The sequence below is a fragment of the Phodopus roborovskii genome, unplaced genomic scaffold, assembly GCF_943737965.1.
Source record: "Phodopus roborovskii unplaced genomic scaffold, PHOROB, whole genome shotgun sequence".
Taxonomy (NCBI): domain Eukaryota; kingdom Metazoa; phylum Chordata; class Mammalia; order Rodentia; family Cricetidae; genus Phodopus; species Phodopus roborovskii.
The window spans coordinates 4,230,495-4,236,494 of NW_026126648.1; positions in this window are offsets into that span (position 1 = coordinate 4,230,495).

A 6,000-nucleotide genomic window follows, 5' to 3' on the forward strand; every position below is an offset into this window, starting at 1 on the left:
CCCCCCAGCCCACCCCCCTCCGGGTTCAGGTTCCTCTACCTCGAAACTCTCCTGCATACAAACATAAGGAAGGACTTGACCCAAACACAAATGGAAGATTTTCTTCTTCCCAATTTATAATAGCTCCCTGTAGAACATAATAGTCTAAGCTTTACCTTGGAGCTTCTTACCTCTTCAGCTTTGTCTCTTTAACCCAGCTCCCACCTCATGCAGCCCCTAGTGCCCACAAGAAGCCTATTACCTAGCATACCGTGAGCTTCACAGTGCCCCACATCCTTACAAATGTTTCTGTTACCTCTTTTTCATGCTAGGAATTTAAAAGTATACATATCCATGCATGTGTGTACGCATGCATGTGTGTATGCCTGTATGTATATAATTGAAATACTGTTCATTGTAGAAGCTTCATCTTCTACAACTCTTTAGGGAACACCCATTGTCTTTCTACGTGCTTCCTGGGAACACCAAAGAATTCAGACAAGCCTTTTCTTTTCAGTCACCAAATCTTTGAAAAGCAACTGGAGGTTTTGGTATTGATAATGAATCATGGGTCTTACCCTAAAGGAAACCTACATTCCTGAGGTTCATATCTACCCACACACATGCTATTTCTGTCTTTACCCAAATGCTAGTGTCCTGTTTCCTCTACAAGACCACAAAGCCCTTGAAGAAGGCGATTGTGATCATTCAGTGCCAAAATACAAGTGACTCCCAACTAGCTTTTATTAAATTTCACTGAAATTGAACTGGCTTATTGCCCTCTTGAGTACATGCGTACACAGATGTGTGGATACTCAATTAAGTGGGTTACAACACCCATGCTTTAGTAGCTGTGTCCTGTCCTAGGTGCTCATCGTGTTCCCTTGTCAGATGTAAAACAAACTGTGCTTGTATGAACAGACCACCACACTAAGGGTGCTAACATAGGAAGCATTTGTTACAATGGCTATCATAGAAAACTGGTTAGCCCAGGCAAAGCCCTCTCCAGCTGAGTCTGTGCAAAATCTCCCTTCACAGACACAAGGGAAGCTGGCAAATGCTCAAGGCGCAAGACTTTTCAGGTAAGGACATCCAACAGATCAAGAGTTTCCATGTCCCATCTTTTCAAAGGGTGATCATGTGATTTTTTTTTATTTTAGTGGAAAGATTAATTGTTTGGGGTTCTAAAACATGCCATGAACATGGGTGAGTGAAGGGGAGGGCTTGGTTTCAGGAATAATGATGCCCGGTGACTCACTTCATTTCTCAGTGGTTTCTTATCAGTTACTAATGAAGGTATTATCACTTTTACAGCTGTAGAGTGTTGTAGTTAAGAATATAATTCCAGTAAAATTATCCATTAGAAAGGTAAAAGCTTACTTGATGTGAGTTGATATTTGTAACACAAGCAAACTCACAAAGACACACTTGTAACCGAACCCTCTTTCACAGAGGTCCCCGGGTATTTATAAGGCTGCTTGCTAAACTGACAAATTTATGGCTCAGGTTTTACTGGAAATAAAAAACAAGTCTTCTTTGAGTTCTCTTAGGACAGATAAGGGACAAGTATAGTCAACCTTCAGTGCCCTGTGGTGATAAAGGCAAGGATAATGTGGATTTCATAGATTACCCAAAACTATAACTCTCACCTTATATGACCTGCTAAGCTCTGCAGAAATTCCATAAAAGAAACTTAATTACCTCCACCAGAACCAATAACCAACGAAAGTTTCACCACCCATGCCCATGTCCAGATAAAGTCACAGAGCAACAGCAGAATAATGGGTAGAATGAAGCGGTTGTCCTACCTCATACTGATCTATGCTTGAGAGCTCAGGACATTTTGCTCCCAGAGACCTGAGAGGTGCTAGCCAGGTCTCCATTTCCTAGAACTATCCAGGGCCAGCCAACTAAGAGAATCTTAGTAGTGACCTCACACCATGTATGTTCCCCAGGCTAGCCCTCAGCAGATCACCCGACAGCAAAGAAATCAAGGGCTTCAGCAATCCTTAACCCAGAACTTTTCTCTACATATTTCCAAAGCTGCGAAGTATGTGAATTACCTAATAATTCTTTATCCAACAACCCCCCCATGGGGTATTTGGCTCCACACCCCCCCCATTCACTATGATAGTCTTCTATCCCTTCTTTATACCTGATGACATATTGGGGAGCTGATTCAAAGATACCAAAACACCTTGGGATGACAGTCACCATAGCAGCTGCACAGGTTACATGCAATTTAATCTCACCCATCCTGGGCCAAGAATAAAATGCAAGTGGGAGGGGGGACTCCATGGATACCTTTTTTGGTGGGAACTAGAGTGATACGGAAAAATGGATGCCACGTGCTCTTGTTTCCAGAGGCTACATTCACTGCTCATTTGTCTGCTTCCTGCCACATAAGTCAAACACAACACTTGGGGTGCAGCCGTCCTTCTCCTGGGAAGTTATCAATAACCTCAGCTTACAATAGTGTTAGTCTTGTAGACCATGCAGTGACATGCTGTGATAGTGGAGTTCGGGGCAGGATGATCAGCACCCTTGAAACTGTAGACTCTTGGTCCTGGACAAACAGGAATTTGACCTTTGACAGTTTTTATGTGAGTGTCAGTGAATTTTTTTTAAGACTTAGGGCTCAGTTTCCCCATCTTTGGGGTAAAGTTTTAAGTCCAGACTATTTCTAACATTTACTTTCCAACTTTCGCATTCACTGGATAAATTTAAAGTCTTCTTATGATTTGAATGGGTTTCTAAAGGGGGATCTGAAGGGAGAGAGACAGCCTTCCAGTCTTCCCACAGATAAAAGTATTACCAAGTCAAAAGCCATGAGAGTCCTAAGAACTACAGTGATCTCATCTAACCCTGCTTCAGTTGTCCTGGTCTCTGCCTCAAGCCGTGAATAAACTTGGTCCTTCATGAAAATAGGCTGTATTCAGAAAGCCCAACGGTCCTAGAGGCTCTTTTATAAACAGTTCAAAGTGTGTTCAGCTGGACTGCCTCAGCAATTAAAGAGAATGGTGACCTCATAGGCTCTCAGGTGAAAGGGACCTTTGTCGCCATTCAGTGCTTCTGTGAAACGGGAGAGACTGCAGAACGAAGAACACTCACCACGTGAACAAACGCAGCTTTGGGAAAATTCTCAGTAAATAAGTCCAAGAGACTGGGGGACAGGGATGAAGAGGAATGGAGCCTGACCCCAATGCTAATGTTAGCTTCCAGAAGTATCTTGCATTTTCTCCAACTTTGCTGACCTCACCTGGAAAACAGGCAGAAAAGATGTTTCAGAGGGTCCTGGGACAAGGAATGTGCACTCTTTGGGGTGTGTGTGTGTGTGTTTATTTTATTAACTTTATGGTATATATTCTTATAAATCTACATTTACATTTTAGCAAATATTAATAGGGTTTCATACATGTATGCAATATATAATGTAAAGATGGGTTTATAAAATCATATTTATCCATATGTAAATTTTATATATTATATACAGTGTATCTAAAATGTAAGTCACAAAAGGGTATTTACTGTGAGCTGGTGGCACTCCTAGAGATGAAATGACTGCCATAATGGCACATAACTCTTGAAAGATGTCCTGTGAGAAGGAACTTCTGAAACCAACTGTAAAATCTTCCCAGTGATTTTTTTTTTCTTTTTTCTTTTTGGACTAAGCCAGCACAAGTTACCCAGACAAAACTGTGAACACATTATTCCAACTCACCTCCATGACTTGTCCTTTGTGTTGTGGGAACCAACACTAATAGAAGAAGAGCTCATTCACCAACCTTTAGACGAGGCCTCTTGTCTCACACTCTCTCCAATTTGTACTAAGGCTTCCCAAGTCCCTGCGCAGGAACAGATAACTCAAGCACCCAGTAGATTACTCCTGCCATTTTGTCTTTGCTAATTGTATCTCCTCATCCTGGGCTTCTCAATGGCCCTCTTGATGGCATTCTGTGAGATCCCTGAAGCTGCTTTGTGTTGTATCCTGTGTCTCTACTCTCTTCTTCCTCCTTAATTGCTCGCTCAACCTACTCACCATGAGTGTTTGCTGACACACAAGTTTTCCCGAAGTCCCATAAGACCCATAAGACCGACAGACAGTCTGATGCCCTCTGGAGACCAACAGTGCAAACTCTGGAGGCAGGCAGGACAGTAGGGTAGCGATTTTAAATCAGAACCTGAATGGTATTCACAACACAAAGGAGGCTCTACCCCCCCCCCAATATTCTGGCAAGTAGTCCAAGAGCTGTACATACTCCAGTCCTCTCTTGAGAGACTACTGTTCTCCCAGTCGCCAGAACACTGGCATTGCAATGCTGTCCTGAGTTTGATTTAACTTCCTTGCCAACACACATAGCAGGTTGTTAGGAAACAATTATCTCAAGACCTCCCTCAAAACTGTGCTGTTTTTCAACCCCATTAGTGTTGAGATCGCAGCATGATTGCAGGATGATTTATCTCTCAATACTGATCTGTTCATACATTGCTGGACATTTCCTCAGAGCTGAGTCCATCAATCACGCTATCATCTGAATGTCTTACAGCCAGGCTTGCCTGGCGGAGCCCAGCTCCCTATTTATCTTACAGGCTGTCTCCAGTTCTTGTCAGTTTTAATTCTGTTCTGCTCTCATTTTCTTCTGCGTCCCCCAGGGGCTCTGTCTGGGACGTATTATTATTCAGTATTTACAGGAATGTCACTTGAAAAATGGCACCATCACAAATGACAAAAATTCAGGGTTTGTATGAAATCATTGGTGCCCAACTGACCATTTTGGATCTTTAGACTGTGATGTAAATTTTGCACTGACCCATGAATTTCTAGAACTTCCATTGACCTAGTTCAAAAGAAGCCTCGGGGCAGGAGAGTGGCATTTCCAAAATTCTTTCAAATTTGATTTTAAACTTCCCGTTAGGAAGAGAATTTGTTAACTTTCCTATCCTTGGAAAATATTAATTTAAAATGTTCCCCTTTGTTATTGATGCTATCACATAAGCCAGGGTGCAAGATATATGTTTAGGCCTTTAAAACTTATAATTATAAATATTTTGTATCTTGTTATCCAGTTTTCTTTCTCTTTCAATGGTAGGACTTAACTTCTTATTTTAGCTTGTACCAATAGAGCATTTCTGATGACCCAAGATCTGTCCTAAGCATGTAAGAACTCAAATACTCACTTCCCTGAAACAAGCCTATACTCCCTATCACTGATAAGTGAGGTAATTGCTTAGAGAGAACTCCACTCACCCATCCTGGTACACCAAATCATCCTGACTCTGCCCTCATCAAAGTCTTGCCCCCTCTACACCCCCTGCTTGAGAACTCCAAGGGAGCTGAGACCATCTATGACATTGATGTCTTTACCCACCCCCAAACCCACTGGGAGCTGAGGAGGAGAGAGAGAGAGAGAGAGAGAGAGAGAGAGAGAGAGAGAGAGAGAGAGAGAGAGCCCATCTGCACCCACTGGAAGAAGGAGGGGAAGGCAACAATATAAGAATATAGTCAACAATAGTAAGACCAATATGACACCACCAGAATCTAGGGACTCTACACTAGCAAGACCTGAACACACCAACGCAGATGAAGCAGAAGAGAAGGAGCTTAAAAACAATTTTATGAAGATGTTAGGGGCCCTCAAAGAGGAAATAAGAAAATCCCTTAAAGAAATGGAAGAAAAAAATCAACAAAAAATACAGGAAGTGGAGGAAAAGGCAAACCAAAAGAAATAAACAAATCTCTCAAAGAAAACCAAGAAAAAACAACTAAACAAGTCAAGGAAATAATTCAAACAGGACAAGGCTTGAAAGCCAAAATAGAAACAATAAAGAAAACACAGAATGAGGGAATGCTGGAAATAGAAAAGCTAGGTACACAATCAGGAACTACAGATGAAAGTATAACCAAAAGAATTCAAGCGATGGAAGAGAGAGTTTCCGGTGTAGAAGACTCACAAGAGGATGTAGATTTATCGACCAACAAAAATATTAAATCCAGCAAACCCCTAACACAAAATATCCAGG